The sequence below is a fragment of the Sparus aurata genome, chromosome 6, assembly GCF_900880675.1.
Source record: "Sparus aurata chromosome 6, fSpaAur1.1, whole genome shotgun sequence".
Lineage (NCBI taxonomy): Eukaryota > Metazoa > Chordata > Actinopteri > Spariformes > Sparidae > Sparus > Sparus aurata.
Window position 1 is genome coordinate 33322064 of NC_044192.1, and position 14699 is coordinate 33336762.

A 14699-nucleotide genomic window follows, 5' to 3' on the forward strand; every position below is an offset into this window, starting at 1 on the left:
GAACAATTCAGAGCATCTTCATTACTCCTGTTGGTCCGCTGTCGTTCCCATAGCAACCCTGCTGAGCTGACAGATGAGAGGCGCAGGAGTCGGCATCCCACATGGTAGGAAAAACACACTTCACACACATGCGGGCGCACGTACACACATTACACACATGCACGCATAACTACATCTGGGGAGGCATACCCTGCATAGTTTAAAATAAACCAGGCATCAGAGGCGAGGTGTTGGAGCGAGATTGTCGTACACAAATAGGCCATTATGGCAAAAGTGGAGCACAAGGAGTCTCCTATGAAAACAGAGTGTTCTCTCGCTGCTCGACTCCCTCTTCCTTCGCTCTCTGTGTCTGTGTCTCTCCGTGGCGCTCTCTGTGGGCAGGCCGTGTGTGCCTCTATGCTCGTTATCAGAACAAACAGAGATGAGGGTGGAAGAACGGGGTACACACCACGTACCAGAGAGGGGAGGATGAAAGAGCACAAAAACAAGGGAAAATCAAACAGCCGGCATGAGGGCAACGCGAGGGAATTGTTATTGTTGGTGCACACCTACTTCCATAGGGAGCTTTACCATTTGAAAGCATTAAAAGGCATTGCCACACCACAACACGCCAACACGCACGAGAGATAGTCAGCTTCTGGGAGAAAAAAAACAAAACATTAATTCCAATTCCAGTCCATATCAGATGTACATTTCCCCCGAGGGTCTAGAAGATGAAAAAAGAAAAAAAAAGAGAGAGACACTCCAAAGACTGCAATAGGCTTGTAATGAATAAGACATTGCATCAGAATTGGAAAGACGGTGAAATCTCCTTCCTGTCTGCTTGCTGAGAGACAAGGGATGTATCATTACCAACTCTGTCTTTTTATGTCCTTGGAAGTGTGAATCCACAGTGTGACGAGTGGTGAAACATTCCAATAAATCTGCCAGCCACAGCGTTGAGAGAATCAGCAACTACAACATCAAAATATCATTCAGCTCCTCCGGATGAGGACTCACCGAGAATCTGATGTTCAGATGAAGCCATCAGGTACACATTACTACACATATGTACATTTACGCACTGATATACTTGGTAGTTCTTATGTTATTCAGAAACAGCAGAATAAAGCATGGGTTTTGGATTAAAAGTACGTTTGAGACAATTTATGCCAAGGGCATCTTTTGACTATCCAACCTGACCAGCTGACTCGCCCTAGGAAGGAAGAGAGTCATGACAAGCGTCATGCTAATCCAGCTTGTGGTTTAAAGGAGAACTTCAGTCGATTTAAACATGCAGCTTCATTGCTCAAGCTACCCTTGACTTGCCAGTACCGAAGACGCGAACAAATTTGGTCCAGCCATTACAGAGCTCCGTGAACGGAGATGTAGCATTGAACGCTAACAGCATGGGGTCAGAACTTTACACTGTGTTTTAAGCGTCTTAACATGCTCCACATCTCACACCAAAAGTTATGCAACATCAGCAGACACCTTACAACACAGCACTGTAGCGTGTATGACTCAAAATGAATAAAAAAGCAGTTAAAATAGTGTGTTTGTGCAAGCAGCTACTTACCTGTTTGTTGACATCCGTGTGTTCCGGTAGCTAGACCAAACTAGCATATCCATCGAGTGTGCACTTAACAGGCTTAACAGGCTATTGTAAGGCTCATGGCTCATGACAGGCTGTAACATGTACATTATGAACATAAACACGAAAATGCTGGATTACGTTTCCGTCTCCGCCAGTGAGGGAGTAAGTGCACGCTCGACGGATTGACTAGTTTGGTCTAGCTACCGGAAGACGCCGATGTCAACAAACAGGGAAGTAGCTCCTTGCACAAACACACTGTTTTAGCTACTTTTTTATTCATTTTGAGTCATACACGCTACAGTGCGGTGTGCTAAGGTGTCTGCTGATGTTGCATAACTTTTGGTGTGAGATGTGGAGCATGTTAAGACGCTTAAAACACAGTGTAAAGTTCTGACCCCATGCTGTTAGTGTTCAATGCTAAGTCTCCGTTCACGGAGCTCTGTAATGGCTGGACCAAATTTGTTCGCATCTTCGGTACTGGCAAGTCAAGGGTAGCTTGAGCAATGAAGTTGCATGTTTAAATCGACCAAAGTTCTCCTTTAAGGCTCTTTCCTGGCAAATTTCCGATCGCAGGAACAAGAAATGGACGAAGAGTCCAGGACTCAGGCCGGCCAAGAATCTGGAAATCAGAGACTCTTGTGTCTACATCTTTACAGAGACCTGTCTCAACTGCAACAAAGTGCAGGACTACAGCAGGAGGAGAGGTGGACTATGTGTTTATAACATTGATGCTTGATGCTCATACGTGGTCAAAGTTGATGGACTGTGTTTACCAGATGTTGAACTTGTAATATGAAGATGCAGATCAAATTATCAGCACCATCTTGTTGCCGCTGTTTACATTCACCCCAATGCGAATTCGAAAAAAGGACGACATGTTTGTGTATCTACATATATATATATATATATATATATATATATATATATATATATATATATATATATATATATATATATATATATATAAATACCTATATATATCTTCTTGTGTAGCATATAGTTTACTTTCATTTCATTATGCAACCTTGCAATTTAATTTAACAAGTGTACATCTTGTGATTGGATCACTGTAGCCGCCCCGCCCATCAACATGTCGACATTCTGTACATGAACACTTAATACTCATAGGCCAGACCACCATCTTGCACCACATCTGTGAAGTGGCTGTATTTCTCACAGTTTTGAACAAAATCTGTCCATGTATTGTCAGGCTGACATATACACGCCTGGCGAAGTACTCAAAACCACTTCTGTGGTAGTTCCCTCTACAGTAGGTGCCTCCAGGACCACAGGTTGCCATAATGAGACACATACAGACTCACAAGGTGGAAACATTAACAGTCAACACTGTTGTTGCTGGCTGATAAGTCTCAGAGTCTGGCCTTAACAGCAGCTCCGTATGGCTGGGCGTAGGCACAGTGGTGTGTTGGGATAAATACTAACACCAACCTGCTGACAATGACAACGCTGACTGTAGACTAACTTGTAAACATTTGTGAATTTCAAAATACAAGGTACAGCTCTGGCTGATGGGAACGTCATCCTAGTCATGACGTGTAGATTGTGAAACCAACATACAAAACTTGAAATACAGTTTGTAAAGTTAGGTTTACAATGACTAAGTCATTTGAATATGCTGAATATTTTCATAAACAAAACTTTATTATTTAACATGTTATACATTATATCCAATATAATAATGAAACAATATCATAAAAGATGTTATGTGCATGAAATATGCTCAGTACATCTATTTCAGGCAGAAACAGAGGGAGCACAAACAGCTTACAATTTGTGCTTGTCAGTCACGTTCTGATTAAATCTCCCTGTGTGAGTCCAGACAACTTCAGTTTTTGACCTTCAGCTTTCTAGATGAAGAACGTTGTGCAGCCTTATCCACGGCTGGAGACTGGCCCCTGCCATGCTGTGATGCAGTCACCCATCAAGCTCCCTTATCTCCCGAGGGAAACACCCTCAGTCCTGATGTCTGGATATCTACGTAACAACACTGTCTGCCCAAATTCCCAAGCGGCTGACACAGCCTGTAGAGAACAGAGACAGCCTGGGCTGGAATCAGACTTCTGATAACAGTCAAAGAGGATCAGACTCTGACAGCCATTCAAACACACACACACACACACACACGCACACACAGTTGTGATCAGAAGGTTGATAAAAGCAGGTTGATTACGTCAAGATTGAGGTTTTATTTGCTGTTGTAGTATCACAACCTGAGTCACAGAGGATTCAAATCAACCTGTATCATTAGAGTGTATCACTGTCAAAGTGAGGATCTTCTGTCAGAGGCAGTTGTAGTACTGTAAGCTGCCATTGGGTGTCCCTACTCCACCAGTAACATCAACTGGATGTGCCTGGACTCCGGTGATGGGTTTTCTCCTCCCTGCTCACAGTCCAGTCCGTCTGCAGAACAGGTGAATGGATCGCGAGTCCTAACGAAATCCAGCAGCCCTCCTTGCTTTTTATTTTCTAAACTCTGTTTGTATGTTTTTGCACCTCCATCATAATGAAGACCAAATATCCCAATAGAACATTGAGCTGTCAGAACTAAACAACAAAATAGGTTGAAGCTGTGTGTTTTGGTCACCTGGCATAGATTGGTAGGATGAAGACAAGGGATAATACTTAGTTAAAGCTGCCATTCATCATCTTTTTATCACTGACAAATGAAACGACCACTGCACATGTTATGTGACAAGGCTTGCTTGTAGTGGCGAGCCCACAGAGAATAATCTCCAATCTGACAGCATTTCAGCTCTACTGAGCTTTATTTGTGACTTTCGGCACATTGTTTTGGTTTTTCATCCAACAACTTTACTTTTTGGTTCAGTCTCAACGGTTTCATTGATTTTCGATGTACAACAGACGTTTTTCGGTGAAAAAGCTCCTGCCGATGTTGCTCTGTGTCTGCTGAATGTTTCAATAGTCAACAATAGTAAGTCACTCTCAAGTTAGCCAGACAACATTTTAAGGGGACAATAATATGTCTATATTGTGTTTTAAGCTCGTTTTTATGGGCCTCATATTTCAAACCTGCAAACATTAGGCCGTGAAAAGGAAGGAGATTTTCTGGGCTGTCAGCAAATGGTCTACACTTAAAGGTGCTATTTGTAAGAATAATGGATTTTTGAGTCTCACTCCCAATGCTGTGGGATGGCTGCTGACCCGTCCTACAATCAGCCAGGAATAAGACTCAAAAATCTACTTTTCTTACAAATAGCACCTTTAATGCCCCCACGGCCATATAACCCTACACCACAGGTTCATAGATTAATTAAAACAATGTTAAAGCCCCTGTACGGAGTTTTTAACTGGATATGCAAAAGTCTCTGGTTTCTGCTGATGTGTCTGTGTTACCTACAACAGCAAATGAGCCCATCAGCGTGAAGATACGCTTTTTCTAAGTAGTCTAATTCTATACCTCTGAAAGGCCTTGGTCGGGTGGGACCACTGACGAAACGATTTACGGCAGTCAGACCGGAACTGACGACACTCAGCATAAAACTTTTGTCATGGCTGATATTGAGACAATGAAAAGAAAAATAATTCGAACCGAAGACCAACGAAAGGCCGAGAGGGAATCCGATCAAGCTAGGGCTAAACATGGATAAACATTGGCGATTCCTTCGAGAGATGGAGAGAGTTGCGGGGCTTGAAGGGATTCAAGAGGGATTCCTCCTAGACAGGTATGTAAATTTTATTTCATTTATGAAATGTATTGCGGGACGTAGTTTACAGCAATACATGAATTTATACTGTTACAACAAAGCTGGCTAACGTTACCACTAGATTAGCTCTTGATACTACACTCGTAAAAACGACAACAAACGTCTTAGATCACGCATCCATTTCAGCTGTGTGTATCAGCCCAGCTGACCTGCAACGATGCATCGGTAATATCCTCTGTCATTATAAATGATTCAGTTTCTTACTTAGAACAAAACATCCATCACAATCACTGTGACTTTGCTGTAACGCTAGCTCTGTAGCACCGTGGGTAATATTTATAGCTGGGAAATTGCAGCGCAACAGCAGCATTACACACAGTGACAATAGTGCAGTCTTTGCATGTTTAGCCTATGTCACAGACATCACGGTAATACAGTTAGCTTACAACGTAAGATATTATGTTGGCAATGCTACTGCAGTTTTTTCCAATGCTGGGTTATTGCACTGACAATAAAATATTACTAAGGTAAGTTGACAACTAAACTAAACAGTTCTACTACCGAGTTATCTAAACTGTTGGTTGTAGGCTTACTGAACTTAGATGTATGTCTGTGTAAATTCTCATTTGTCCGGGTCAAGGCATGATTCAATTACTTAGAGAGAACTTAGATACAAGTTTTAACATTACTTTGTTTCACCTGCGGCATATTATATTACATAGAAATACAAATAGACACATTACCTCATCCATATGCACGCTGTAGACAGCTGCTAAAAAAAAAAAAAGTTTCCAAAGCAAGTCCCGTCTTCTTCCCGACGTTTCCAAAACAAATCTACACGCGCCGGCCAGACAAACGTCTTCACGACAGTGGGCGCTAGGGCTCGTGGGAAATGCGGTCTTCATTCCGTCAAAACACCACCGCTTTCGTCCACCGGGGCCACCAAAATCAACACTAAATGAAAAGTCTGTACAGGGGCTTTAAAGTATGCTTAAGTTTAACTCTCATGTTGTGTTCATTTCATGTTAAACAGTTTTGTGTTCCCGGTCAAAAATGACCGTTCCATTTAAACTCATCATAAAAACTGTGTAATACATATATTATCACTACTTGTTGTGTTAGATCTTTTTATCAACTTCAGTTCTTGTTAACGTTACAAGTTTTGAACTTATATTTGTTATTTATGGCCTGTATACCTCACTGATCTGAGCGTATACATCTTGAATTCGAGTTCTAAAAAGCATCATTTCTGGATTATTTTGACTATAAAAAATAATCAGATGAAACGTAGTATATTGTTTATCACAGACTACTTAGGGTCAAAGTTACCAAGGACATTTGTTTTGAAACCATTTCATTTTTTTATACAGTCAAATAAAGTAACACTAGTCGTGTTCCCGGTCAAAGGGTTAGGTGGGTCTCAGGTGGGGATGAAGACCAGGATAAGTTCCCATTCTTTGACCTGAATGTGACAGCAGCCTCAGCATGGCCATCCTCTTCATCGATGGATTCCTCCCCATCAGTTAATTCTTGGTCTGGATTATATTCTGTGTCGTCTTCATCTTCTGACACTTCCTCCTCTAATCCATCCTCACTGTCAGTGTCCTGGCCTCTCTCCTCCTCACCAGTGTGGTGATCACATATGTAATCAATAGCCTCACTTATGGTATATCGACGTGCCATGGTGCTGCCACCCAATGAACTGTGAGCAATGCCTCAAAAAAGCATTTAGATAGGCTACCAAAGCTGTGAGAAAAGTTCAATATTATTAAAATAATGTTGCAACTTTCTGAGAACAGGTGTTGTTCCCGCGGGAGAGAGATTCTACTGAGCTAAGGTTCCCGTGGTGGTTGCCTGGGAACCAAGGTGTGTGTGTGTGCATTTGTGTGTGTGTCCATATGACAAATGAGGATGTACCTGAGATCAGTTTGTTACACTAATTAGAGTCTCCCCCATTCATTTCTAATGACTGGTCATTTTTGACCGGGAACACCAAGAGTGTACAAAAGTTGAATAAAATACACAAAATTGTATGCAAATAAATACTATTTATTTTGTGTGTTGAAATCCTCTTTGTGGACAAAGTCATGGACTCTTAGGTCAGTCTGATCAAATTAAGTACATTTTTCAGAGATAAAACTTTTAAATCGGTCAGATTTGACCGGAACACAACATAAAGGTTAATCAATCCCCAGAATAAAATTTTGGCATTTAACATTTCTGCAAACACCACATATCTTAAAATCTGTCCATGTCGTACATACCAACTTGAAAACTGAGCCTATAGGAATGTAGAGTTGCAACATAAAGAAAAAACCCCTCAAGCTGAAGCATATCTGTGGTTTGCAGTAATGAACACTTCCAACATGTATTGCTTGATTCATAGCTAACATTAAGATGATAAAAAAAAAACATTTAAAATGTGCAAAAAGGTTATTATATCGAAAGTCAACGTATAAAACTTTTCTGTGGGACCAGTTTCATCTATTTTCAAATGTTGTCTGAGTAGCATGGACAGAGAAAAATTACTCTTATTATTTGATTTTTATCACAAAGAAACAAAAGAATAATGGGTGAAATATCCAATCAGAAGCCGAGCAGGAGAAATGGTTAAAAATAGGTGGACCTACTACCGGGTGTACGCATAGGGAAAGATCGCCTTCATGATTCAGAATACCAAAACAGACTTTTGGTCCCAGAAGACATGACCCACAGTTTCTGGTGCTGAAATCACATCCTTTATGCATCTAACCATCCCTCTAGAGTGATTTCTGCCTCTGTTACTGACAGGGACAGAAAGTAATCTAAAGACTGTAGGAGGCTGCTTGTCAGGAAAACTGCATTTAATCAAATTTCCAAACTGACAGGAACATTCTCAAAAAAATATATTAAGACATCATCTTTACATCAAGACACTGGTGAAACTGGTGTGTCAAAACAGTTATGTGGTGGGGCGTCAATAGTTAAACCGCATCCACAACAGCAGAGCTGGTAAAATGAATGACTTTTTGGAGTTCCATTCGAGGCCAAAGAGTGAAAAAAATACTCCTAACACCTTGTGCCAACACCTTGAAACTAAATGAGTGAACTGTGGGTCCTTAACTCCAATATTTACTTCATTATCCTCTATGTGTTCCTCATTTGCAAACCTCAGGTTGCCCCAGATTGATTTAATGGACGAGTCATGCTGCTTTAATGTGCCCCTTGCATGTTCCAGACTCCCAGTTTGTAAGTCATAAATACAGCTTGTGGCAGATTCATGTACATTTTAGTCAAAAATAACTATGTGGGCCATAAAATTAACAGCTGTCTCTGGAAAAATTTGGAGAAACCAAACAATAGAGAGCCGATTCATGAGGCAATACAAGGAAACATCTTTAGACTGTAAATTATTTGGTCAACTGCACCTAAAATTTTTCAGTTCTCACCCAAAACATCCCTGACCTTAAACCTGCAGTGCAGAATTATATATAAATGAATGCCCGTACCATTTACCATCCTTGACAAATGAGGTCACACAATGCTGATTAAGGCTGCCAACCAGATAAATCTCTCTGTATTTAGCAGTATGCTGGAAATCTGGAGTCTGTTGACTTTCACACGATGTGTTTTGCAGCCTTCCTGTGGGAGGGTGAGTGGAGGGGTATTCAGTTATTCGCAATCTTCAACTTCTCAGTGAGATGTCGCCAAATCATTCATACTCAGGGCCGGCCCGAGGCATAAGCGAACTAAGCGGCTGCTAGGGGCCCCTCGTTTTTTTTTTTTGTTTTTTTTTACATATTAAATAAAGGGGGGGCCCACATCAAATTCAGCTTAGGGCCCCCAAAAGGCTTGGGCCGGCACTGTTCATACTGGTCCTTTAGGTAAAAACTGCTTCATCTCGGTGCTGATATATTTGCTAAGGCTGTAACCATTGTGCCGGTGTTTCTACTCTAAACAGGTGGATGGTGGTCGGGTGCGCACCCAGACCTTCTGGAGGAAAAAACATCGTATTGGATTCTGCTCTGATCCAGAGCCATTTACTGATGAGAGGAGAGCTCAGACGTTCATTTAAAAAATTTGGGACTAAAAAGTGGATTTATCTGCACCCATACTTTCTAAAACTGTCTGCAGCAGTGATCCACGGAGGTGACCTCCATGGTTAGGTGTTTGTGTTCTGTATTGTTGACTGCCGTCTGGAGCTGAAGGGGAAATGTACTTAAGAGTTATAAATGTACAGAGGAGATAGGGAGAGAACGTGAGTCTGGCGAGTACTGAGTTCACTGACAAGCTTGACTGAATTCAAAAACACACACACACACACACCCTTGGTGTACCATTGCTTGCTTGCTTACGGCTAATGTATTGCAAAGTATCTGGCAGTTTGAGGCGAACCCACTAAACATTAGACGTCTTATGGACTTGCAGATCATGTCTATATTGCGTCCGTCAGTCCAAGACCAATTCTGGACCTCTTCACGTCGTGCAAACTAGGTCCACAATTTGGACGTCTAATCATGACCCCACTTGGACGTCAATATGCAGTTGAACATTTGAACGTCGGGCTAGGTCACTTTTTTGGACGTCTAAGACAGGTGCAGGGAATTGACATGATGTAAGTAATTTATTTATTTATTAATTATTATTATTATTATTATTATTATTATTATTATTAGTATTATTATTATCATAGGAGTAGTACTAATAGTATGGACATGATTATTTTGTGATTAAACATTATTTTTGAATAAAAGTAATGTTTTTGTTTGTTTACATTTCCCTGTTTTTCTTTTCTAAAACAGTGTAATTCTGTTTAATAAAAAAAAATATATATATATATATGTATACAGTCAACGCCATTTTGATTGGCTGAGGCATTGTGTCATTACAACGTACATCCTAATAGCCATTCCAATTGGCCCAGGTGTGGCCGCTCGGCTCTGTGCACCGTTGACCTATACAACAACTTACAGCAGTCCGAAAATTAGCATCCACTAAATTGTAAGTTTCGGTCAGCTTATAGACCCATAAGTTAATTTTATGTTCATTTATGCATTTATAGCGTTTGCCGTTTTAGCTTTGTTGTGTTAATCTACTCCAAATCTGTTGTCGCTATAATTAGCATTACATCTGCTAATGTTAGCTTTTGAACACAACCTTTTTTACAACGAAGCCGGCGAAAAATCAATACATAGAGTGATACGCTTGAGCCGTGGGCTGTTACCCAACCATCGCCGGCAACAGGAGCCTCCAGTGTTAACGAGCAGGAGGCCCTTAGCAAAAAGTAGTATACTTGAAGTTCATTTTATTAAGTATGCTTGAGTATAAGTATAAGTATAGCAAGTATACTATGGACCATGTACTTGTAGCATACTAGAAAGTATACTAATTTAATACTTCTTCGGACTAAATTGGAACATTTTAAGTTTATAAAAGTATACTTTAAGTATACTTTATAAGAACATTTTAAGTTTACAGAAAGTACACCTTCAAGTATACATCAAGTACACTCCCCTATATACTACTAGTGTACTAAGTATATACTTCTAGTCCACATTTTAGTGTATTAACATGTAAGTTCAGAGGTAATACCTCAAAGCAAATGTGTGTAGTGAAGAACATTTTTATTCTGCTAAATTAAATGTAAGCACAACTCAATGACTCAACATTTTTCTGTACTAATATCGTATCTCTCTAGCAAGAGATTCACCATTTATTATCATACATGACCACTGCTTAACGGACGGGAAGTCTCTCCTGGAAAACACCCCTTCACTCACGGTGCCAACATTTTTTATCATCTTTGTTAATTCGACACAATTTAACCACAGAACAAGGATGTGAATTAACCCGCAACCGTCTTACACATCATCTTATTCACAAACACATTCAGGAACCATAATTACACTAACAAAAACAGAATACCCAAGAGTCTTTGCGCCACAGTCCACAGTATACTAAAGTACAAGTATAAGCTTTAGTATTAAAGTATAAGTCTAAGTATGAATATACTTAGTCTTAGACTATTCTTTATACTTTTCAGTGTAAGCCAAGTATACTTCACTATACTTTTCTTAAGTATATAAAATGTAGTATATAAAAAGTATACTTCAAGTATACTGCCTCAGTTTTAGTATGAAATAAGTATACTTGTAGTACACTTGAATAAACTACTTTTTGCAAAGGGGGGCCATTGTGGTGAGCTGGGAAGCGGGTGTTAGCAGCGGATGTTAACCGCTACCGCTCGTCGAAGTTAGCATAAAGCTACCTCATCACAACGGCCATCATACTTGTTAAGTTACCGGTCAAGGCTTTTTTGTCGGTGACGGCTGTGTATGCGTCCGTGGCTCCAGCGCTTCACTCAGACTGTAGTTATTTTTCTTTGCGGTGCTGCTGCTGACAGAGACGTGCCTGCACTTGCTAACATCCGGGACAGCTAATGGGGCTAGCAGCACAACAAAACAAAACAGAGCAAAATACTAATATACAGGCGGGAGGAGGGGGAGCTTCAGACACAACCATGTGGGGGTTCGCAGCCAAATGCATAACAATTTAGTGCAATGGAGTTCTGAGTTCCATTGCAAACGATGTTTAGTTGGGTGTTTCTAAATCAATCTTATCCTTTTGTCAGGTGGAGTTTGGTCCTCTTTTGAAAGTGGAGTGGGGTTTCCAGCCTTTTGGAAGCCACCTAAACAAGGTACAGATTGTGACCTCATGCTCCTTTGCACACACCCAGTCAAATAAATTGTAAGACTAAACTGACTTACACTGCATCTGTGTCTACAGATGGCTATGAAAATGAGAGAATGGCGAAAACACCTAAGAGACATGGATGAACTTCTACATTATGACAGCAAAGATGGACATCAGAGCATTGACATTAATATGGATGTTGTGGCTGGGAGTTGTAGCAGTGTAGTTGTAGCAGTGTGCCTGGGACCCCACGCAGTTTAACAAGTGACAGCGTTCCTGAGACATCACATGGTTTTGATTTTGACACTGATGTGGACTGTTTGTCCACTGACTCTGAATATGAACCAAATGATGATGAAGCCGAAGTGATCAGCAGGCTTGAGGATGACCTGAGACAGTGGGCTACAGACAAAGGGAATGTGTGTTTGAAAATTAACCATTTATGTGTGGAGAAAAAAAAGCCAGATTTTTGTTTATTTTCACAAGATGAATCTGGTAAGCCCTTTAATTTTTCGGTGTTCAGTTTGATTTTTACCCCAGTGTTCACACTTAAAAAAATAAAAAAATAAAAAAAATAAAAATATATATATGTATATGTGTTTAATTGTTTTATATTTGAATTGTTCTTGTGTTTGTACATAGTCACTCAGGACTAACCCTATTTTTGTAGTACAGACCAAAGAGGTGTAATTTTATTTATTGTATTTTACCACTTTGTTTTTTTCAAACTTAATTGAGGGTTATGCTGCCTGCTGTTAAGAAGTAGTAGCCTAGTAACTAGTATTTCTCAACTGAATCCTGGAGGTTGTATTGTGATTTATTATTTTTAACAGCATGCCACCTTCTGAAACGGGACTACATTTATGCATAGAAACTAGAAGCAGTACAGTATAAAACAATGTCTAATATGAGTTCTAATTTGACGTTGAAATGACGTCCACAACGACCATATTTGGACTAGAAATAGCTCCTGTACGGAGGTACTGTGGATGTCATAAATGGACGTTAAGTGTATGTTGAAAAAAAGACGTCGTCTGGAGTAACAGTCTGCACCTTGAGGTGACCAAAATTAGAGGTGCAAAAATGACTTGGAAAAGACGTCGTTTGGACGTCTCTCTGCGCAGTGGGAATAGTCATGTCCGAGAAAATGAATAAAGATAAATGAACACAAAATAAGAATGGGTTTAGCTTGTTAAGGTAAATATCCAAATGTCTCAACAAAATATGGCAGTGATTTGTCGATGTTAAAAATGTCCGTGTAGCACCTTTAATCTTTGATTAATGTCTTTAGTTCGGTCAGAAGAATCTGCAAAAGAATTGTCCGTGGGCAGTTGCTGCAGGTGTTGACACAAATATTTAAAGCCAACGTGTGAAGAAAAGAGAGACAGAGAATGACAGAGACAGAGGGAACAGATTCCCCCCTGCTCTTGTAACTCCCTTTCAACGCTGACTTTTGCTCTGACGACATGATAGAGCTACTTTTTCTCCCCGTTTTCTTCTTCCGAAACGTCAAAGAAGTCGCCGTGGCTGCCGCCGAGCTGCTCTGTGTCTTCACTAGCAGAAAAATAGGCAGAGTGTCAGTGTTGTTGTAGTATACTACTCCTCTCTCTCTTTCTGTCTTTTCATATCTGAGTTTGCAGAGGCTTTGGGAAGAGAATTCTCCCCCTCATTAAAACATTGTAAGAGGAGCAGTCTGGTAGTTGCACACACACACACACACACACACAGGCGCGCGCTGAGTTATGGACTCATACACAAATACACAAACAAACTATAAACGCTCAGATGGTTCAGTCAAGCTAACGGAACCTGACAGAGCAATCCCAGTCACATCCATGCTTCCCTCTCTTTCTCTCTCATCTCCGTTTCATCTCCCTACCACCTCCATCCGCACATTTTCCGTACCCTCTTCCACCCCTCTTTTTCGCTGTTGCATTCCTGTTTTCCCTCGCCGCTGCTTCATCTGTCCTCCTCGCTGGCTTTTCCCCATTTTTTTTTTTTTTTATTTTGTTTTACCTAATTAAACCGATTCAGCCTCTTCCATCAGCTCTCGGGGCAAAAGGGACACAAACTACAGCTATTAAAAGAACACCTGGACTGTTCAATTTCCGTTTAAGCGATGAAAGCATGCAGAATGAAATCCATATTAAAATTATAAAGATAGACTCTGGCAATCACATACTCATTAGGTTGCTCTCAAAACAGAGCTGACGTAATTGAGATAAGGATAGAGGAAGTGAGTAGCCTGAAAAGTGAACAATTGTAATTTTAGGATTGAGCTCAAAATAAGTGAAAACAAACGGGATACATCAGGGCAATTAGCTCCAGCCAACTTTTGTACTACATACAGAAAACATTTCAATTGTTCCATTAGTCCAACCGCAAGTAAGCGCAGGACGTAGCGAACTAGACGTAGCTTTCCAAACAGGTTGAGAGCAGCCCATCCTCATCAGAGAGACGACCATTGAGGCTCACTGTGAAAACAGCTTTTCATGACCAGAATTTGTGTTTGTCGTTAGGTGGCGACCTCTAGTGGCCGAAGTAATTATTGTAGCAGCAAAGGAGGCAGTCAGGGGAAGTACTAAAAAGAGCAACCAAGTCTTTATTGGGGGAGGGGGGGGTGGAAGGCTGGGTAACATCAGCAGAGGGCTTTCACCCAGCAGACCGCTATTCATGTCCAGTAACTAACAAAGTTACTGCGTGCATGTGACGTAGGTGTTGATGCCTGAAGTTACAGCAGCAATGTAGTTATTGTAGTTAATGTA

The 14699-nt window shown here is 40.7% G+C and overlaps 1 long non-coding RNA gene across 1 annotated transcript; it reads left to right on the top strand.

Annotated features, from left to right (window-relative positions):
- LOC115583842 (uncharacterized) lies at positions 1-12371 on the top strand. Its single transcript, XR_003984438.1, has 3 exons — positions 1-104; positions 11873-11938; positions 12028-12371. It is a non-coding gene; the product is annotated as an uncharacterized LOC115583842 (long non-coding RNA).
- Positions 12372-14699: the final 2328 nt, after the last annotated feature.